This window comes from Lissotriton vulgaris, chromosome 8 (genome assembly GCF_964263255.1).
Source record: "Lissotriton vulgaris chromosome 8, aLisVul1.2, whole genome shotgun sequence".
NCBI lineage: Eukaryota > Metazoa > Chordata > Amphibia > Caudata > Salamandridae > Lissotriton > Lissotriton vulgaris.
In genome coordinates this window covers 260,157,387-260,181,740 of record NC_141696.1, presented here as the reverse complement: position 1 = coordinate 260,181,740, position 24,354 = coordinate 260,157,387, and positions in this window count along the sequence as shown.

The window sequence follows — 24,354 nt, the reverse complement described above, 5'->3', positions numbered from 1 at the left end:
GATTACGCTGCTTGGTAGGGTCTATGTAATTGGCCCCCTTTTACTATACATACCCTACAAGGGTGGCTTTGGCTGCGAAAGTGGGTACTATACAGCAGTACGTTAGCCTAGATGGTACCATGTGACGATTAAATGGTTGATGTAGTGCACTGTGGGATATCCCGGTATGCATCTTTAAAATCCCCCCCAGTAAATCTGGGTCAGTGTCTCCTATATCTTCTCGTTACCATATGGTCACCAAGGGCGAATATGAGGACACAAAAATAAATAAATAAATAAATAAATAAATTAGACGAGAATAAATTGGCTGCTAGAGCTGTCCATAATAATCTATTCTAGTCTATTCTGATTCAATGTGTGCACCCATTTCAGGCCATTGTTCGTATGGAGCCTAAAACAGGTAAATTGCCACCTACAGATTTACAGAGGGGATTAAAAGTAAGAGTTGTATATTTACCTCTAGATTAAAAAAAATGAAACTATTTGTGTAGAGAATGTAGAAAGTTAACACTAGGTATTCTAGTTAATGGTGTTCATATTAAGAGTAAGAAAATATGTCAATAATTAGTGGATGTTAGAAACGTGCAAAAGGCAACATTGTATCTGATAAAAAAAACAATGAGCACTATTAAAATGTGTATGTGGGAGAAGAAGAAATACTTTTAGGAGATGATACTGAAATGTCAAGTGGTCAATTTGAAAAAGTGGATATTTCCAAAAGTGAAAAAATCTATGAACATTATAGTGTATATCCACTTCATTCGACAGAAGTGATGGGGAATACTATTAAATTATTCCAAATGAAAAAAGCAAAGGGAAATCCCATGAGTGTATGGGGAAAAAGTTTGGAAGCTCGTTGTTTTCCGCAGTTGTTCCCAACAGGAAAAGGTGGACAATATGAAGAATGATAATTGCAGATTCCTACTTCTGAATATCGGACAACAAGATTGTATGCAGAAGATCCAAGATTTCGACAATGTATCCCATATATATTTCATCTTTTGTTTGAGAGTGACTTGTCTGGATTTTCATATGCAGTCAACCACATATTGAAAACAGGAGTACATCTTCAAAATGTTTCAGCAAAGGAATTTATGGCTAAAGTACATCAGAGAGATGATCATTTAGAATCTTAGCTGATTAATTTGATGGCATGTCAGCGTGGTACTAATGAGTATTGGTACTGTCACCATGGAGAACTTAAATGTATGCTAAGGAACTTAGGAACTCCTACGTGGTTTCTTACCCTAAGCTGTTCTGAATACGCTCGTGGTGATTTACTTGAATTTCTTCGAGAGGCAAATTCACATATAAAAAAATTGAATATAAGACATCTGGAGAATTGTGCTCTTTGGATCCTTTTAATGTATGCAGATATTTCAATCATAGGTTTGAAGCAATGATGTCTTTTATCTGGAATAAGAAGAATCACCCTCTTGGAGAAGTTGTGGATTTCTTTTGGAGAAAGGAGTATCAAGCTAGAAGTGCTCCTCATATACATATGCTCTTATGGATCAAGGATGCACCCAAATTTGGAACTGATTCGGATGATACTGTTTTGTCTTTTATTAAAGAATATGCTACACGTGCTATACCAAAAAGAACAGAAGAAAACAACTTAAGGCAACAAGTCTTACGATTCCAAAGTCATCGATGTGGAAAATACTTTCGACAAAAGTACAAGTGTAAGGAAAAGTTTTATACCAAATGACGGTTTGGATTTCCAAGTCCTGTAATATCAAAAGGAAGAGTAAACAGTGTTATGTCAGCTATGAGACATACCATCACTAGAAAAGCTCAAAAAAATACATACAATTTGAGGCGAAGTGAAGAAACAAAATACATAAATGATTATAATACAGTTATGCTCTCAATGTGGAATGCTAATATGGATATTCAGTATGTTGCGAATAATTCCATTGCTGTTGCTCGGTATGTAACATCCTACATTACAAAATCTGAAAAGACGGAATTGAAAGAAATGTGGGAAGAAATTTCTCACAAGAAGATCTTAGTAAGGAATCATACAGTTTCAGTTTGAAGATGCTATCTCATCGAGAAATTGGAGTGTATGAATGCTCAGAGCGGTTATCATCTGCAAGTTTATACTCAAAATCTAGAAGAATCATTTGGGTGAGTCTAGGTCTTGATGCAACGCTAAATCCAGTACTTACATCTGTACAAGAAATCGAATATTTAGCAGAAAAAGATCTAGAAAGTACAGATTTTGTCAAAGCAAACATGTTGGATACATATTATTCAAATAGAAGTCATCATCTTGAGAACATATGTCTCTATGAAGTGCTGCAAGACTACACTTTTAAATGGATACTATAGAAAACATCAATGATGGAAAATATGGAGTAATTGGTACCGAAGGATGTTTGGTGAAACAAAGGAAATGAAATTTGATTAATCACAGAAAACTGAGCTGTGACACTCCTGATAAAAGGGAATCATACTATTTAGCACTTTTGCAACTGTTCAAACCGTGGCGTACAGAATTGGAATTACTTGGAGATTTTCAGAGCTATGAAGATTCCTTCAATGCTTGTAAAGAAACCATTGAATGCACAGTTTTTTGCAAATATGTGAACATGTTGAATGAATAAATGTATCAAGAAGTTACTATTGCTGCTGAGATTGCTAGAGACAGTTCTGAAGATAGTCAATGTTCTGCTCTACTGAGTCAAGATCCACTAGGACAACCACTTCTTGAAAATGAAGCAGCAATTGCCATGAATGAAGTTGAAATAGCAATGCATCAAGCTTAAGAAGATATTATGAACTTAAGAAACTTGGAAGAACAACTAAATGTTAAACAAAAGGAAATGTATCAGCAAGTGAGACAACAGATCGACCATGATTTTCTTCATGAAAAGAAAGAATGCACATTCACATCATTTCAATCTATCCGAATGTATGTCAGTGGTCAAGCTGGAACAGGGAAAAGTTTCTGAATTAAAGTATTGACCAGTTATCTACAGAAAACAACTGATTCACGTTTGTCTTTTGTCTTGTGTTGTAACTGCTCCAACTGGGTTGGCAGCACACACATTAAAGGAATTACATTGCTTTCTTTACTTATGCTACCTGTAGAGCATGAAAACAAATTAGAATATCACACGTTTTCTGGAGAAGCTTGTTATGACATTTCAAGAGTGCTAAAGAAAAGGAAACTTCTGATTATTCATGAGGTAAGCATGGTCTCAAAATTAATGTTTCCTTTTGTGCTTCAAAGAATGCAGCAAATTCTTAAAACAGAGTACGATGTCTTATTTGGAGGAAAACATGTCATTGTTTTTGGAGATCTACTGCAACTTACTCCCCTAAAAGGACAACCAATATGTAAAACACTTGTGCATGAAGACATCAGAAAGTCTTTGGGAAGTGTTGGACACGTTAATATTTGGTCATATTTTGAATACAAAGAACTCATTACAAATATGCGACAGACAGATGATGTTGATTATGTAACTATTCTTCAAGATATAAGAATTTAGAGTACTGCCAGAACATGGCAAACAAGCTTTGCAAAGTCTACTACTTTCAAATTTGGTTCCAAATGAAAATACAGTTCCTGAGAAAATATATATGAAAATTGCAGAAAATAAATGTGTAATCTGATTGACTGCGCGAGTGTTCTATATTCAATGAACAACTTTTGAAGCTAGAAAATGAAGAAATAATACAAATGGAAGCCATTGATAAAATAGAGTATGAAGGAATCACTAGTATTTTGACAGAAAAATTGAAAACAAAATTGGATTCTTTAGAAAAATCGATATATGAAACTGCTGGTTTAGAAAAGAATCTATTTGTATGTGTAAACTGTCGGGTAATTTTAAGGCTTAATTTGGATGTAGAAAAAGGTTTACTAATGGGAGCAATGGGTAAAGTTGTGGATTTTGTTAAATATCAAAATAGAGATGGAACTGAATTTTTAAAAATCAAATTTGATCAAATTGAGTAGTAAAACAAATTGGTCATTGTTCAGTTCGTTTTTTGCTTGTTAAAGATTTATGGACCATATGTTTCAACATCCTGATTTGCGATTTTCAAATAGCGATTTTTTAGAAATCGCTATTTGAGAATTGCAAATAGGGATGTATGTAGAAAATTGCATTTTTTTTGCGATTTCTTAATATTCCTTAATTGCAATTAGCAAATTGCGAATCTTAATTTAGGAATACTTTCCCATTCATTTCTATGGGCCAGGAGGCCCATAGGAATGAAGGGGAAGTTATTCGTAATTTGCGATTCGCAATTTGAGAATCACAAATTAAGAATAATTTCAAGGGTGCAGGGGTGTCAAAAGGACATCCTGATGCAACCCTGAAATAAGCATGGGTGCACATGTGGCGAACATACATGCCATAAGGGCATGTATGTGCTTCTCATTGCACTGTGAAAAATGCAAAAAAGTGAATTTTTCAAAGAAATTGCAAATTACCACCAACTTGAATTTGGTGGTAATTTGCGATTTCTTAAGGCTAAATTGCACTTTTTTGGTGCTTCTTACATTGCATTTAAGGAATCGCAAAATTTACGATTCCTTAAATGCAATCGCAAAATAAGGAATCGCAAATTCCTTATTTTGCCTTAATACATACTATTTGGCAAAATTGCATTCGCAAACGCCGAAATTCTGTGAATTCTGGCGTTTGCGAATGCAATTTTGCTTGATACATATGGCCCTAAATGTCCATAGAAAACTGTTTCCACTTTCTCTGGCATATGCAGTGACTATTCATAAATCTCAAGGATTAAGTGCAGACAGTGATTTGGTGACATTGGAAGTAATGTGTTTAAAGAGGGTATGACATATGTTGGTTTCAGAACGTTATCTGGTTTGTTTTTGATTGATTTTGATGAGTCAAAGATTACTGCAGATGCAAACTGTGTAAAAGAGTATAATAGGTTACGAAGAGCGTATGCTCCCAAATTAGGTCAATATCCTATATTTGAAAAGCATGTTGTAGGTCGAAAAAGAAGATATGAGAATATCTGTAGTGAAGTTATAGAGATGGAACAAAAGTCAAGATAATGTTGAGATTGTAAGCAAAAAGAAAAAGGACACTGTTGAAGAGATTGTTTGTTATCAGTTTGAAAATAGTTCAGGTATCAACTGCTGTGCTAATGTAGTGGTCAATGTTGTTTTTTTTCTAGAAAGATCGCAACAGCAAATTATGGAGAGGCAGGAAAAAAGATTTTGTTCTTTGTTGCATTGTATTTATGAAAAATTAAGAATGATAAAAGTAAAATGCAAAGCGTTTCTGATATTCGTAATCTTTTGAATATATGTTCTGGTTCTACACAATTTACGCAGAATATCACACAAGATGCTCAGGAATTTCTAATGTATATGCTTGCAGTATTGGAAAATGAAGGAATAGCAATTGAAAATCTTTCTGGCCTTTGTTATAAATGGGAACATCAATGTGAAAATTGTACGCTTACATGTAGCACTAACATAGACACTGAAAGATTTATATATTTGACATTTCCAGACTGTAAATCAGTGTCTTTCAACAAATTAGTTAAAGCAGCAAATAATACATGGAGTGTAGCCAATGCAAATCAGAAATGTTATCAACATTATTTATACGAAGATATCGACAATATATAATTTTAATGATACAACGTTGTACAGCTGATAGAAGAAAATTGGAAAATTTATTAACACATTTTGTAGCAAGTCAACTATCAATATCAGGTAGAACATTTGTAGTAGTAGCAATCATTTTCCATGATAGTCCTTCTACAACATCTGGACATTACACTGCCTATTTAAAATGAGATGAAGGATGGACATATTGTAATGATGCTCAATTGGTTTTTAAACAATGTTTGCCTTACAAATTACCAAATTCCTACCTAATATTTTTAAAGGCAAAGTTTTAGGAACATAATTCAGCCTATAAGGAATATGTTAAAAGGTATTAATTACGATTACTATTGGACAATTTCAGTTTAAAGGATTTCAGCAATACCATTTGGCCTAGAGGAAAGGTATACATTTGAATTATGGATTTTTTGTTGCACATTCTCACAGCATATATTTGTAAAGAACATCTTTTACAGCGTACAGAAATTAAAAAAGAACTCTTTATTGAATTATTATTTGAGTTCTTTCATATTCAAGTAAGAAAATTGTCTTAGAAGGAAACATTTTATATATGTGTGATTTGTATTAAATGGTATGTAATTGAGGTTGTAGTTTTTATGGAATGTTCAGAAATAGTTGAGGATATTATTAATATTTTAGACACACTTTTTTTTTTTTAAACAATCCTATTCAAAGTCAAAGTCCCAAAAATCTTTATTTCGGTTGAACAAAACCATAAAATATTCACATCATTATTAAAAAACAAAAGGAAACAGTTTATAGCCCAGAAATTTCAAATCACGACCACTTTCACATTCATTATTCCATGAAAAAAAGATCCTTTGTTGGCAATTGCAGTATTAAAACAATAAATACATGTTTTTCTAGTTAAAGACAAGAAAAAGCATTTGCCATTCGTTAGAATAAATATAATCAAATGGTTTGCAATAAATATAAATTTTTAAAACATACTTAATATAAAAGGTATTACTTCCATTTCGTATACAATATATAAATATTCCTTGTACCAATTCTTGTCCCCTTCGCCCAATTTCCAGCTACTACATTACATCAAATACACTAGGCTATGTCTCTATGTTCTCAGAGTCTAAGACCCCGTCTCCTTCATACTATCTCCACAGAGAAAAGGTATCTACTTATACTAAAGACAATTGGTTGAGTAGTCTCACTTCTGAGAACTCTTTCAGCATCACAAAGATGCCTGAAGCCCAGAAGGCGACAAATCGGTTTTATCCATTTCTTTCTTAAATGAGTGTAGGTTGAGCACAAAAATAGTGTATGTGCCTCGTCCTCTCATGTTTCCATACTGCACAAATCACATTTTGCCAGGATTTCCTTCCCTACATTATCCACATTACTCTCCCATTTAACAGTGTTAGCCTTAATTTGCAGTATTTCATAGCAAAATTTTAAATACAAGGACTTTGCTAAGGACGGTAGAATCTCATCCATAAAGCCTTCGAAATTGCTCACTGTTTTAACACTAAGGAACTCAAGGGTTAGGGCACCTACCCTCGGGTTCCATAGCGTTGAGCAAACATTGTAGTCCCAGTATATTTCTTTTAGCAACTTTTTGCAGCCCATGGTCAGGCAATCGGGCTCAGCTCAATAGTGGTACAGCCCAAGCTTTGTAAACAAATTCTGAACGTGGTTCAACCATAGCAGCTGAGTCGTATTTTTTATTTTCATAACTTCCTTTAGGGCATCTCTGTAGTCTGCTAGTTCATCTGTTGCCCAGAGATGTACCCAATATGGCATGATCGTCAGTGCAATGTATGTTCAGATCCATTGTAAGTGGAAGTAAGGGTATGCGCCGTGGGATTGCTAATATTTGTCTGAAAAAAATATTTTCATGTGTCATAAAGGCACATTTAGCTGTGTGGCCCCATAGTTCAGCCCCATAAAGTGAAGCGGATTGGGCTTTGAATTTATATAGCTCTAGTGCAGGGTTCACAGCTTTACAGTAACTATTCTTGTGTCTCTTGGCAATTGGGACTAGATTTTGAACAAGCAGAGTTTTACTTCTAACCGCTTGAGATTTCCAGTTCATTTTGGTGTCTAGAGTAATACCCAAATAATTAACACTATGCACATACTCGATCATTTCATTATTAACTGATATTGTTCTTTTAAAATTTCTATGAGGGTTAACCGCCATATACTTGGTTTTAGACGAGTTAAGTTCCAAACCTTTTTCATCACAATAGCACCGAAAGGCATCAAGTACATTTTGCAATCCTCTAGGTGTCTGTGAGATTAAAATAGTATCATCTGCGAATAACAATTCCGGCACATGTTCAGCGCCCATCTTGAGAGAGTCATGCTCGCAGCCCAAGAGGGTGTCCGGTATGTCATTGACATACAAGGAGAATAGTGTGGATGCCAGCACGCATCCCTGCCTCACACCTCTCCTTATGTCAATGCGCTCAGTCAATTCTCCATTTGGTCCCATCTCACCCTGGCGTAATTAGCCTCGTGGAGATTCATAATCTGTTTTAAAATATTCCCAGGGACCCCTTGGTCTCTTAATCTCGACCACCGGGCACCGCTGGGCACAATGTCGAAAGCTGCCCTGAGGTCGACAAAGGCGACATACAAATGTGCCTTCTTTATATTGATGTACTTCCAAATGATACATAAAAATCTGAACACTTGATCAACAGTGCTAATTTTCCCTCTAAATCCAGCCTGGTACTTGGTTAGAATACTAGTTTCTTCCATCCAAGCACTTAGCTTAATTAATACTTGGCGTGCAAAGACCTTCTGAAGGACATCGAGCAGGCTAATAGGTCTGTAATGGGCCGGGTTCATTCTGTCGCCCTTTTTAAAAATAGTTACTATTTTGGCGCCCCGCCATGTCTCTGGACTTGGCGCGCCCCTTGCAATGTTATTGCAAACACAATTTATATATGGAGCCCATAGCATGTTTTCGCATTTCCACAGGTCCCCCGGTATCCTATCCGGCCCAGGTACTTTCCCGGATTTGGTTGCCTTAATGGTCACAATAGTTTCTGCCATACTAAAGGTCAAAGGTATCTCATTTGGGACGGCCCAATTTCATGATTGCCCAGTATGGGCTCATTTCCAATCGGGAGGTATAGTGTTGAGAAGTGTGAGGTCGAGAATTTAGCTTCAAGAAAAGTATCCCTGGCGGGTGTTCCATCTCCGGTGCCCCTAGCTATCATTCCCCAAAAGGATACCTGATTTTTTGCTTTACATGCTTCAAGCAAATCCGACCAAACTTTTCCATCCCGGCTTTTTTTAGCCTTTGCAAGTGTTCGCGTATATAGTCTCCTTTTCTCTCTAAGCATTGGCACATCTTTGCATTTTGTAGCCGCTATTAATTCCTTTTTAGCATGGCGGCAAGCCTTATCATATCAAACATCCCCTTTGGCTGAATTTCGCTGGTCTATTTTCATCGGCTTGGTGGCTTTAGTTAGTATTTCTCCCAGTCCCAGAGTCATTTTTTCGTGGATCCTTGTAATAGGGATCTCATGTACTGGGACATTCTCGAAAGGGGACAAAAGATCAACATACTGATCATAGATTCTATTTAAAGTGTTCTCATTACCCAATACCACTGGCCACTTCAGTGCTCTGCGATTATTAGACAACAGTGGGTCGATGTTGGTCTCCTGGCTAAGAGATCCTCCCAAAGGGGCAAATCAAATAGTGCCAAGCCAATATTCAGGCTGAGTGGGAGGTGATCACTTTTGATGCGCTCATCCACTATGAGGTCTATTACCATCGGCCAGAGTGGAATTAAGACCATTATATAGTCCAAATGGCTACTATAAATACCCCCTTTAAAAGTTGGTCTGCTTGGACTATCCGAAGGAAGGCGCCCTTTACAGGCTCGCAATCTGTGAGCCGCAGTCAAACACAAAATCTGTGCTGCAGCCTTTGAGCAAGCTACTGAAGTTTTCAGTTTCAATTCGAAGGATATTATTGGCATTATCCTTCAGATCAAAGATACTTTTTAAACCAATGATAGGTTCAAATTTTCTATCGCCCGATAATAAACAATGTTTTCTGGTCACAGTTCGAGATAATATTATCTAAATGCTCGATGACCTCTACCTCTTTATTTGCAGCAGACGGCCTACTGTATACATTTAGGATGCAAACTTCTCTTTTATTAGCTCCTGTGAACCTTATTCCTAGAATATCTGGGCTATTAGAATCAATTTGCCTAATATCTAGCCCTAGTGTAATTTTTGTCCAAATTGCTAGGCCTCCTGAGGGTCTTCCTTTGTTTACATTGGTAGCGGACACACTAAAAGATCTAAATCCAATTTTATAAAGGGGTTCAACAGCCCAAGTTGCTTGAAATAATATAATGTCACCACTCTCAATGTATTCTTGCCACAAAGGGTCACTCAAATTATTTTTTAGACCAGCAATATTCCAGGACCTCAATTTAATAATGAAAGTACTCTGTAGGTCCGGAATTCCACATTCTGCATTTGTGTTCCCAAGCGGTGCTATTGTCATGGGTTCATAGTTAGAGCTTAATTCAGACCTAGCCAGGGGATCGCCTTTGTTTTTATTGACCTGATTTGCTCTTTTCAGGTCAGGGTATTAGTAACTTCTCGTAGAGGTGAGGCCACTTTTTTAATCTCCCCACCTCTGCCAGTAAATAATTTGCTATTCAAAGTTTCATCAGCAGCTTTATCGCTCAACTCAGAGTCCTTCCCTCTCTTTGCTGGCGGTCTAGAGACCTGCTGAGGGCAAGGAAACCAAGGTGCATCCGTTTGCTGTCTTTCAATAATCGTTTTGTTATTATTGTCGCCAACAAGAGTACCCTCCATTACAAATAACAAGCTTACGCCTTGATCTCCCAGTCAATCAACACCTTCTATCCCATACAGCTCTGTAAAACGATTAAAAATTGAGACACCAAAGTTATTCTCAAAGGTTCCCATTGCCCTTCTTTCTTGAATTTCTAGGAGGTTTTGGGCCGATCGAGGTGCTGGTGGTGGATGATAAAAATAACTTAAATCAAACATTCTAATCCCACTTTTGCCCCTTGGATGGAATTGGTCGCAGATGCAGCTGACTATACGCCTGTCCCTAAAATTTACAATGACAGAGTCCCCAGGTATGTCCTCTGGCCTTTGCGCCACCCGACCTACTCTACCTGCAAACAAAACTTCCCCATTGATGTATTTTGGGAGTGGTCTATTCTCGTTTAACCAGAATGTTACCTTGTTCTTAAGCTCAGTTTGACCATTTTTTAACTCTGGAACTCCTTTTAATACAACAATGTACGGAGCCGAGTCGGGTGGTAGGTCGACAGTTTTTAGGTAGGATTTTTTTTGCAACATGATATCAGTGTTATTAGTGTCTTTTTCCATGGCGGGGATTTCCTTAGAAAAGATTTTTGTGTTTTTTAGCCTTGACTGTGTCTCCTTCCCTGGCCTTCGTGGGTCTCTATCAGAACCAGCCAGCCCCTTCCCAGGAGTTGTGGAAGTCAAACCGGCGTTGACAGGAGCCACAGAGGTCGGAGTGTCTGTTGCTTGGGTTACCGGCTCGCCTGCCAGAGCTACTTTGGGTTTCTGAGCATTTGCAGTAGCCGATCTACTATTAGATATAATCACAGTCAACATTTTTAAGGTATGAAATTATATACAGTAGACTGTTCGAATCTCTCCAACCTCTCACTAATTTGTTATGATCTCTCAACAAGGGGTAGGATTAAAGACTTTACTAGTTGCTCCACCTGTGCCATACAACCATCAAATAATTGTGGCAAGGGAATAATTGAGTCAGCCCCGAGGTGCTAATTGGGAGTGAATGGGGAGTCAGTGGCAAAGCTTCTGATGTTGATATGGTGTGTACAGGCGAGATCCCGTCCAACTGGAAAGTAGCAGCAGTTAGACCCCTACAAAAGAAAGCTATGAAAGATCCAGCCACTCTTACCAACCTACGCCCCATCTCGCTCCTTCCAATTTTATGTAAACTGGCTGAATCTTGCGTAAATAAACAACTGATGACTTATCTGGAGGAGAATGAAATCCTCCACCCATGTCAAGCAGGCTTTAGGACACACCACTCAACAGAAACAGCCATACTCTCCACCACCGAAACCATCTGTGCTGCACTGGATCAGGGCAAAAGGGCAGTCCTGATCCTTTTAGATCTCTCTGCAGCATTCGACACGGTATCCCATGCTATCCTTTTACACCGCCTATCTAATGCAGGCATAGCAGGAACCGTGCTCGAGTGGTTCAGAAGCTTTCCAGCACACAGGCGTCAGGTTATTATAATAATAAATAATAAAGGAGTTTGTAGAGCGCCTGGTGACGCCATCCCGGCGTGTCCCCGCGCTGTGGAGAGAGCAGCAAGATGGAGTGAAGAGCTAAAGGGTAAACAGGTGGGTTTTTAAGAGTTTCCTAAAAGTTGTTTCAGACTCCGCTAATCTAATGTTCGTTGGGAGGGAGTTCCAGTGGTTGGCAGCCAACACACGAAAGGAGCGGCCTCCCATTCTGGCCTTCTTTATACGAGGAACTTTAAGAAGACCCATGCCCGTGGAGCGAAGTGCTCTATTGGGCACATAAGGGATGGCAAGATCCTTCAGGTATTCAGGGGCTTTCAGCGAGGTTATCCTGTGGCAGATTAGAAGCGCTTTAAACAGGATCCTCTTTTTTATAGGGAGCCAATGAAGAGCAGCCAAAGTAGGTTTAGATGCAGTTCTTTTGGGGAGTTTGAGTACTAGCCGTGCTGTCGTGTTTTGAAGGACCTGCAACCTTCTAATATTCTTTTCTGTTGTCCCCAATAACAGCACATTACCGTAGTCAATACGGGAGGTGACTAATGCTTGGGTCATGGTACGTCTAGCCTCAAGAGGAAGAAGGTCCAGAGTACGATTTAGGGTCTTCAATACCCCAAAACATTTCCCTACTACTTTATTAACGTGGCTCTCAAAGGATAGTTTGGGATCAACCCAGACCCCCAGGTTCTTAGCCTCCTTGCAAGGGATAGGTAGAGGACCCAGACAGGGAGGCCACCATTCCTGAGTCCAACTAGCATCATTACCCCCTATCACTAGGACCTCAGTTTTTGAACCATTGAGCTTCAGGCAGTGTTGGTTCATCCAGCCTGCAAGCTCCTGCATGCAGGTTTTGAAATTGGCAGCTGCTAAAGTGGGTGCCTGTGATAGGGAGATGAGCAGTTGAGTATCGTCGGCATAAGATACTAATTTTATGCCGTACGATTGGACCACATCAGCCAGCGGGGCCATATACAGGTTGAACAGGGTGGGGCTCAGGGCAGAGCCCTGAGGCCCCCCCTGCTCTAAGGCTATGCTGTTAGAGAGAAACGTGCTTCTCTGAACCTGGAAACTGCGGTCAGTAAGGAAGGCTTTTATCCAACCTAATGCCTCCTTGGTGACCCCAGCTTTGCTCAGACACTGTAGCAAGATGAAGTGTGCCACAGTGTCAAACGCTGCGCTGAGGTCCAGCATAATAAGTGCCATTGTGTGACCTTCGTCAGCTCCAGCCCGCAGAGTTTCGGTCGCTCTCAGGAGGGCTGTTTCCGTTGAATAGTTCTTCCGGAAGCCAGATTGGGAGCTGTGCAGGGATTTATTGGATTCTAAGTGATCCATGAGTTGGATGTTGGCTAATTTTTCAGTCACTTTCGCAAGGTAAGGAAGGAGAGAAATGGGTCGTAAATTTTCCAGTATGTCTTGGCTTACATTGGGTTTCTTTTTTAATGGCAGCACTATTGCTTTCTTCCAATCTCCCGGGAGGGAGGCTGAAGAGAAGGATAATTGAATTATGTGTCTAAAAAAGGGTTCCAGTACCTCTAAGCTAGCAGTAAGTACTTTCGGGGGGGCCGGGTCCCGGGGGGAGCCTGATTTGACACTTTTGCAGACTTTTACCAGTGTTTCAGAGGGGGGAACCGAAAAACAGTGTAAGCAGGGCTCTGTAGAACTAGCCTCAATGTTTTCCTTAAAATCATGGCTAGAGGTCAAGTTACCAGAAAAGTTGGCATAAATGTCAGTGATTTTCCCAGCGAAGTATTTTGCAATTTTATTGCAGGTTTCCACAGAGTCGTTACAGGACATATTGTCATTAGAGAGTACAGAAATCTCCTTAAAGATTTTAAAGAGCTCCCTAGAGGAGTTTTCTGCATCATCAATATTATGCATTATGCTAGGTCAATTCCGCTCCAAAGAGAAAATGCTGTCAATAGGGTCCCGCAGGGCTCAAGTTTGAGCCCTACACTATTTAACCTTTATATGGTCCCCCTGATCAAACTTATCTCCACGTTTGGTATTGACTCGATAGCTTACGCTGACGACACCCAGTTAATCCTAACATTGGACAAAAATATGACGAATGTAGAAAACACCTTGAAAGAATGCCTCTCTGCAGTATTCGCATGGATGACTAACAATCATCTAAAATGTAACTCTGCTAAAACAGAAATAATACCTTTCGGCCCTAACAACTGCTTCTCCCCTCAATCCCGGTGGCCTAAGGAGGCAGAGGCTCCACCAAATACTATCAATGCTGCAAGAAATCTAGGGGTTACATTTGACAACACTCTGTCTTTTAACCAACACACCAGAGAGGTAGCTGGACATTGTTTTAATATTATCAGAGGCCTAAGAACATTTTTCAAACTGCTCCCTCTAAGTGCCAGAGGGACTGTTGCAGTGGCACAGATCACATCCCGGATAGACTACTGCAACAGTCTGTATGCAGGGCTCAATAAATCTGCCCTCCACAGACTGCAGATGGTACAGCATGCCGCAGCTAGACTTGTTCTAGGCTGGGCAAGAACATCCTCAGCCTCTGCTGCGCTAGATACATTACACTGGCTCCCAATTCAAAAGTGCATTCTGTTCAAAGTCCTGACAATCTCCTTCAAAGGTTTCCACCACCAAGGCCCAGCCTACCTCCAAAAATATTTTAAACAATATCATCCTGCACGCGAACTGAGATCATCTTCATTAAATCTGCTCACCGTCCCAAAGTTCAGGCTGATGACGAAAGGTGGTAAATCCTTATCAGTGATTGGATCGAGAGCATGGAACAAACTCCCCCAATCTCTCCGTGCTGCCAACACAGAAATAAGCTTCAGGAAACAACTAAAAACCTGGATTTACTCACTACCAGACACAGTATGTCGAACCCTTATATGATCCTCTCCATTTCTCGAACGGTCTAGACTCTGTCATCTACTAGACACAGGAAGCTTAAGTGCCAAGATACTCCTCGGAGCGATAGTGCGCCTTATAAGAACCCAATCACATCACATCACATCACATCACATTAGCCACCCTAACTTCTATTGCATTGTGTGATGTTTTTGCGATTTTTATACTTTTGGGACATCTCCCCTTTTGGACACCTCTTCCTCGTTTCCTCTTTGCAGTACCTGTCTTTTTGTTTATGTTTGTCTTTGTTGTGGGTCTGTGGTAGCGCTAACGGGTAAAACCTTATTGCTGGGGGCACATGTTATAGCGTGGGGGCTAGCTCCATTTAGTCAAGATGTTTCTAGGGTACTTCCTTCTATATTTTCCGAATTAGCTCCCTCGCTAATGGATACATTTCTGTTGGAATGACCCTCTGATTGATTTGGGGAAATAGCCAGCATTAGTGGTCCTAAGGAAGACCTCCTTACGTACATTGGTTCCACTGAAGGCGGCGCTCGGTTAGAGCAATTTGATGCTCTAAAACCGAGGTCGCCCTGGTAATAAAATTATCCAATGTACCACTTATGGATCCCCCACCCCTACTTTTTTCCCCCTTCGAGTCGCCATTGAACAGATACCGTAATAGTCCAATATACATTAATAAACAATCATGTAGCAGTCAACCCTAGCATAAAAACTTATATCAATATACAATCAAAACAAAGCAGTCCCGCTTTCAAATACCTGCAGCCAAATACTGCAGTCCAGTTATGTTTAAATATTACTGTCTGGAGATTTAGATGACAATGGGGTGACCCAGCCTGGCTTCCTCTGGCCCCGGAAGGCCACAGACGGCCCGCCCTTTGCCCGGCCTTAGCCAGCATCGCCCGCGCGCGTCCCACGATGCAGGAACGGCATCGGTCTTTTCTGCGCCACCTGGTGCGAAACCGGCGTATGCGGCGTCCGGCCGCAGGGGCGCCTGGGTTATGTAGTCCCCCCCTCGGCGGCCACACACTGAGGTGAAGAGAGGCAGCAGCAGTGGGGGGACCAATGGCAAGCGTCCCAGTAGCCCAGGTAAGATGAGGAGGAATGCCCCGGAGGAAAAGAACATCCTGGTGAGTTTTGTGTGTCCTGAGTTACAAGCAGCACCCTGATTATTGGTATTTTTTTCCCGCTGTTAAGTGATGAGTAACATTGAAATCACTGTTTGTAGTGAAATGCAACACATTCTGAAAACAGCAAAAAAGGCAAAGAAAATAATTTATATAATGTTAAAATTATGTTGTGTTGTAAAAAATATATTATATATTATAACTCTATTTCTTCTTCTCTTTCACAGATCCTAATTCTAAAATGACATTTTCAGAAATTTAAATTATACATAACAACTGATTTAAATGTTTAGCATTTTTTATACCTATTACTGTGAAGGTAAGATTAACTAAGTATTAATATGCAGAATGGGCTGTGTTTGCACACTGGTGAAGAAAGGGGGGATGGACGGAGTACATATGTGTGGAAAGATGCTCTGCAGGCATTTTAAATTATAGGATACAGTTTCCTTGAATCCTGAGCGTCCCTGGGGTCCAACTAACCCACCAGATATGTGTAGAAAGTGCCAAAGAGTTGCATTACAGAGAGGTGTAAAGTGGGACATGGTTTCGGATCACCTCTCTGCAATGTAGCTGTATGGTGTTCAATAGAGAGACATGGTAGGCTAATAGAACACAGGGACTTTCAGAATTAAAAGAGACTACATTCCTCAACTTAAAACACGTCACAGAGTATGTTTGTACATGTCACATCAGGCCCCATCCCTTCCCTCACCACTCTATAAACATGTCCTATCCCTTTGCCAAAACCTAAGTTCTTACAAATGTATCTTGTTCTCTCTTTGCAGTACTGAAATTACTCTACGTATTAGTCATATAGTTTAGGATTGGCCTAGCCATTACCCTAGTACAAGTCAATTTCTTTATATACAATGCATGCAGACCTGCAAGAAGCTACAATATAATAATACAGTCTTCAAAATACCCAGTTTATACCTATGTAGGTTTGGAATCTCTCTGTCATAGGATACCAAGTGACCTGAAAAAAAAGATTTGATTGGTTCATAACATTTCCCATTATACCTATTGAAGGACCGCAATCATTTCAATCATTCTTCTTTGAGATTCTTTGGAGAGAAACTCTGTGCTAACCTCCTGTCACTCTCATGCAATTTTTCAGTCAATAAATTAGCAATATGTTCTTATTGTAACAGTCTGCCAATACCTAAGCACTTATGGGGCAAATTTTGAAGCATCCTGTACCAACAATATGTCACTTTTTGTAACAAAGTGATAGCGCAAGACACTCTTTCATATTTACAAGGAGTGGAAAATGCACTCTGTGAAGATTTTCTTCTCCAAGTAAATATGATCTCATCATACACACCATTTTTCATTGAAGGGGCGTTCTATAGGTGTTGATGTGCGTCTCACAGAACAAGACACATCTCCAGATTTATCATAAATCATAAATCTGGACATGTGTGTGAATGCTGGACCATCCTCCAATTGTTGTAGCAAGGACCAACAAGGAGATTTTTTTTAATTTTTCCTCATTTTTTCTCTTTCAATGTATGCTGCATTTTACAGCATACATTAAAGGAGAAAAAAACCTTCACTAATTGTTTTTGTGCAGGAAGATGTGTCTTCCTGCACAAAACCCAAGTAGGCACGACCCAGATATCCTTGCACCATGGTGCAAGGGTGCCTGTGTCCCCGCAGGGCTTCAGTTTAAGCAGCAGTGCAGAGGGAAGCATAGACTAGCAACATATTTATGTACATATGTTGCATCCCTGTGCTTCGGAAGTACCACAGCACACTGCAGCTAAAGGGCTTTCAGTGTCATGCTGCAGCTCTTCCTTATAGTTCTGCACTTTTACATCCACCATACACTACTAATGCATTATTTCACTCAATTATGCACTACGCATACATTCAACCAAACTTTCACAGACTATCATACAAATGTAGCTCTTTTTATTAACCAGAGAAGTTAGTTCTGAAAAGAACAATTCTTTGGTTTTTTTTTGTACTTTCACATATACTCACTTATGTACACCAATACTCACATATACTAGTTTAAATCATATGTAGTTACGCATAAAGGCACTATTGAGACGGTCATTCACTCACTAACACACCCATACACACACTCATCCACCTATACAGTCCTGCACACATGCTGTCTTCAACACATACAAACAGTGAGTCACTCATTCATGCATCTATGCACTAAGTAATACCCCCACCGAACCATACAGACACTCAGACACTCATACTGATACTCAAAAAACCAACTAATGACCCATATAGACACTCATGTAGCTACTCAGCAACCCATGCAACCACGTATACACAAAGTGAGAGACTGATACAGATATTTATATATTTAAACATTACTCACTAACCCATGTATCCATTAAGATACACTTAATCAGTCAGTTATACAATACATTTTACAAAAATAAATTATCCATTTAGACACTTATATACCCATTTATTCTTCCATCGACCTTGAGATATACATATATAAAACATTTTTGATTTTCAGAAAAACACACATTCATTGGGTGATATCATCAGTGATGTCATCAGTGATGTCATTTGAGATGTCACCAGTGATGTGATGAGTGATGTCACTGACCATGACATGAGTGATGTAATACGTGATGTCATCAGCAGTGCATTGTGGGCAAACAAGTTATAGTTAGCTGAACTAACTATAACGGGGGAATTTCTATGGTTTTGTACGAGTGAACCTAACTATAACGCCCCTGAAACCTATGATTTTTCTGTGAATTTCTAAGGTTTTTTAAATGCTAATTACTAACTATAACATGCCTGAAACTTATGTTTTTTTCAGTAAATATATATATATGTATTATACTATGTATACATGTGAAAATGTCTTGGTCCAACTGTTTGCCTCGGTGGCATAGAAAAAATAGGTGGAACTGATGTCAGCACGCCAAAGAGGTCTTCTTATGGCTCCGATCGCACTGCTCCACACTTCAGGGAGGACGCTTACCATTAGCTATGTTTTCTTATGACGTGTGGCGCTGGCCCCGTCCAACAACAGAACTCCTTTAGATCCAAACAGAATATTCCACTCTCTCACCTGAAGTGAAACCAGGCCATAGAGACACTTTCACAATACAACTTCTGGGAATGCACTTTTCGGTAATAAATCCACATTCCCTCCTCCTAATTAATTTAATAAACGTCTCACTGAAGAACAGGGGTCAGCTTTGATCTATAAACAGCCGTAGCAACAACTTTTTACTTCGCGATACCATTACATTGCATGCATTACCACACATGCATTGTACATCGCAAAGTCATTACTATACTTTTTCTAAAAAACATGTAGACGATTCACGTCATTTTAAGGAAACAGAGGCTATTCCGTTTCCTCACAACAACGTGCACCTCCCCTCAGAGATGACGTGAAGCAGGAACCATGAGGAGAGAGAAATCATGGGCAGTGGGAGGTAAGGGGGATTGGGCATGGGCTGGGGGTTTCTTTTCTAGGGTTTAGGGTAGTGCAGTGGTGTTTGGGTAGTGTAGGGGGCCATGCTGGTGGTAGTGTTTTAGGGTTTAGGGTAGAGCAGTGGTGTTTGAGTTGTGTAGGGGGCCATGCTGGTGGTAGTGTTTTAGGGTTTAGGGTAGTGCAGTGGTGTTTGGGGAGTGTAGGGAGTCATGATGGGGGTAGTTTCAGGGTTTAGTGTAGTGCAGTGGTGTTTGGATAGCATTGGGAGTCATGCTGGAGGTAGTGTTTTAGGATTTAGGGTAGTGCAGTGATGTTTGTGTAGTGTAGGGGGTTGTGCTGGGAGTAGTGTTTTAGGGTATATGGTAGTGAAGTGGTGTTTGGGTAGTGTAGGGGGTAGTGCTGGGGTAGTGTTTTAGGGTTTAGTGTAGTGCAGTGGTGTTTGTGTAGTGTAGGGGTAGTGCTGGGGTAGTGTTTTAGGGTTTAGGGTTGTGCAGTGGTATTTGGGTAGTGTAGGGGTTCATGCTGGGGGTAGTGTTTTAGGGTTTAGGTTATGGCAGTGGTGTTTGGGTAGTATAGGGGGTCGTGCTGGGGGTAGATTTAGGGTTTAGGGTAGTGCAATGGTATATGTGTTGTGAGGGGGTCGTGCTGGGGGTAGTGTTTTAGGATTTAGAGTAGTGCAGTGGTGTTTGTATAGTGTAGGGGTAGTGTTTTAGGGTTTAGGGTAGTGCAGTGGTGTTTGTGTAGTGTAGGGGGTCATGCTGGGGTTAGTGTTTTAGGGTTTAGGGCAGTGCAGTGATGTTTGGGTAGTGTAGTGGTTTGTGCTGTGGTAGTGTTTTAGGGTTTAGGGTAGTGCAGTGGTGTTTGTGTAGTGTCTGAGGTCATCCTGGGGGTAGATTTAGGGTTTAATGTAGTGCAATGGTGTTTGGGTAGTGTAGGGAGTCGTGCTGGGGGTAGTGTTTTTGGGTTTAGGGTAGTCCAGTGGTGTTTGGGTAGAGTAGGGTTAGTGCTGGGGTAGTGTTTTGGGTTTACGGTAGTGCAGTGGTGTTTGTGTAGTGTAGGGGGTCGTGTAGTGTTGTATCTTAGGGTTTAGAGTAGTGCAGTGGTGTTTGTGTAGTGCAGGGGGTAGTGTTTTAGGGTTTGGGGTAGTGAACGCTCCACCAATTGACTAATTTGGGTCATGGGCGCTACCACATCCAAGACCTATCAATTCCTTTCTTGGGATCCCTCATATACTTGGAGAAAAAGGTACATAGTTTCTCATCAATTTCAGGCATGAGTGCCGCCTTCCCCTTCAGTGAGGGCCTGGGACATTCTCCCCTCATCCTATTCCTGACCACCCTTTCAAGGGGCTGATGGATTTTCCCCACCACATGCTCTGCCACTTTGGCGTCAGGGGTCCACTCCTCCGACCTAGGATGGTAAATTTGGGTAGGCTCGAACATGTCCGAGTGGACCCCGTCCCTAGCCGGGGACTGAGAGGACTGGGTCCTTATCCTCATCGGAGGAGAAATTGTCCTCCGATACACCCTATCCCTCTAAGGGAAACCCGCTGTCAGTGTCTACAATAGTGGTGACAGCGTCACAATTTTCTCTAGCCTCCTCCTCCTTCCGGCAGGGTGCATGTTTTAGCTTTTGCGCACTCTTGAGGAAGGTCTCAGTAAATTTATCAAATCCTTCCAGTTGCGCAGGGTTATGCTTAACGGCCCTTTAATTCCCCATCTGGGAACGACTGTGACCCGCCATCAAAAGATCTGGGTCACTGAACACCCCAGGGATGCTTTTTCCCAGCTTATCAACCTGATCCCTAAGAGGAGCCAGCACCCTAGAAATAGCCAGAGAGAGGGCTTGGTTCACTGCTGGAGGGAGAAGTTGGGTGTCATTCTTCCTCCACTTCCTGGTAGTAGGAGTAAAAATGGTCTTCTGGAGAAGACATGATAGCAGAGGGTGTGAGCCCAGAACAAATGCTCTTAAAATCCTTATGGCAACCCCGTCACCGGTGCTCCAAAAGCTGGGCTTTCCCCGAAGCTGTTATAAGAATGGACTGAGGTGCCATGTGGTGTGGTGGCCATGTGGAAAAATCACGGCGTAGCGGTGTCAAAATTAGGCAAGGATTGATCGGGAATCATTTGGACACTAAAGGAGTGACCGGATTCCCAAACGCGTGTAAAGGCCAGCGGGAGCGCTCGACGGAGCAAGTGACTATAAAGAACCTTACACACCCGGGAATGAGGGTATAGTTTGATGTGTGTAAAACCAGGAAACACCCCCAGCACGCTATTAACCATTATGGTTTTAGTAAACTTATACAGACATGATATGTATGCTACATATGTCGTTTTTTGTAAATGCTCCCAGAAGAAGGGTACCAACCCGAAATGCATTGGAGCTGGAGAATGTAAAAGTTGAAAATGAAATTTTTTTATTAACAACATTGATTATGTGGAGAAACATGCATCAATTTATATAAGCAAATAAAACTTTTTGTCAAACTCAACAAGAGAAAATATTCTTTTCATCATTATACGGAGGATAATCACCCCGATATTAGTGTGCCCTAAGGGATGCCATCAATTTCCAATTGATAGCACTACCAGTCACTTAATTTTACTCGTCTTTAGGGTCGAAACGATACCTCAGGAGCAACTACTTAAACCAAGCAACTTCTTAAAATCAATTCTAAAATAAGCAGTGCACTCGTCGACCAACTTCAGAAAGTACTTATTTATATACATCAACTGTCACATACACTGCCTTTTATTTTTCTAGTTTGTTGGACATGTACCATTGGGAGATATATTTGCTCATCACCACACCCATAAAGATATTCACTCACCCAAACAACTGTTATAACATGTAGTCTTAACGTCATATACCTACTAAATCAATCATTCACACATATTTGGGCAGTCACACACCCCCCACCGAACCACACACACATTCACTCTCCCAAAAACTCAGTTAACTAATCAATAACAAATATAGACTTTCACATAGATAGTAACCAACTGGTGCAGCAGTTTACACAACAACTGACAAAGTGATACAGATATTCACACAGTTTAGTCACTATCCAATATATTTAGTGAGACACTATAAATTAGTCAAGTAAACAGTCATTCACAATGCTACTAAATCCTCCATCCAGATATTTATATATCCACTCATTCTTCAATCAGTGATGTCAGTGACCATGTCATGAATTATGTAATATGTGACATCATCAGCAGTGGATTGTGGGCACACGAGTTATAGTTAGTAGAACTGACTATAACGGAGGAATTTTAATGGTGTTGTGCAAGTGAAATGTCCAGCTAACTAAAACACCCATGAAACCTATAGTTTTTTCAGTGAGTGTATATATATAATAATACAATGAAATCAGTCGTCTGCCTGTAATCTCTGATTCCCTCCCTTTTGTGTAAATACATTAATTCTGACTCAGTGTAGGATTGTTTTAAACCTCCCGGCTGGGAGATCAACCTTTTTGCACTATGTGAGATAGTATTTACTGTCAGCCCTTTAGAGATTGCACTTTGCGCATGGTAGGCTGAGCGCCATTTGTTTGATTTTAACATAATAATGAAATACCAAAAGGATAATAATGTATCTTTGTTTTAAAGAAAAGGAAATCACACATATGCGTATTTGCACAGGAAACGAAATGGCTAATTTTATTATAGCTTGATATTTATATAAGTTGATATATATAAAAGTATTTATTGTGTGACTTGTTTACAAACCATTGTAAAAACTGAAAGATGGAAACAGTACTTTTATATGGAAGTCTGTCTTCTACAAAGATACGTTTTCAAAGTTGATGTATAATGTAAAGTATTTTGTTTATGTTTACTACATGGTGGCGACCAATCACTGGGGAGTTTGTAATTTAAATATGTGGAGTGTTTGCAACACAAATTACCAGCGAGCAAGGCGACCGGGATCGCCGAAACGCGTTTTGTTTTTATCACAGCTATGCACAAGAAAATAAATAAATACATTTACCAGCAGCTGCTGGCTGAAATAAAGCATCCGTTTCTCTCATCTTTGACGAGCGCCGTGACATGTGGCGTGGAGAGTGGAATCCTGATATATACATATATATATATATATATTCACTGAAAAAATACATAGGTCTCACACCAATTATAGTTAGGAATTAGCATTTAAAAAACCTTTGAAATTCACTGCAAAAACCATAGGTTTCACACCAGTTATAGTTAGGAATTAGCATTTAAAAAACCTATTAAATTCACTGAAAAAGCCATAGGTTTCACACCAGTTATAGTTAGCTGGAAATTTTACTGACATAAAACCATTGAAATTCACACATTATAGTTATTTGGACTCACTATAACTTGCGCACCTGCAATGCACTGCTGATGACGTCACATATTACATCACTCATGACATGGTCAGTGACATCACTCATGACATCACTGATGACACCATCCAGTGAATGTGTGTCTTTCTGAAAAATAAATATGTTTTATATATGTATTTGTAAAGGTCGATGGAAGAATAAATGTTTAAATAAGTGTGTAAATGGATGTTTTTTAAATAAAATATTGATTGGATAACTGGCTTATTAAGTGAATCCTAGTGAATACATATATTAGCGAGTAATTTTTAAATATTTAAATATATGTATCAGTGTTTCACTTTGTGTATAAGTGGCTGCATGGGTTGGTGACTGACTCACTGTTTGTATGTGTTTTGAAGACAGCATATGTGCAGGACTGTATGGGTGGATGAGTGTGTATATATGTGTGTTAGTGATTGAATGCCTGCCTCACTAGTGTCTTTATGAGTAACTACATATGTTTTAATCTAGTATATGTGAGTATTGATGCATATAAGTAAGTATATGTGAGAGTGAGAGATTGAAAGAGTTCCTGTTTAAATAAGTATGTGTTTCTATAAGTGATTGTTTAAGAGAGTAAGTATGTGTAAGTTTCCTTACAAGTAATGTGCTAGTGTGTGTATAGCTGTATATGCAAATAAATGGATGTTCAATAGTTTATTTGCATGTGTGAGTATG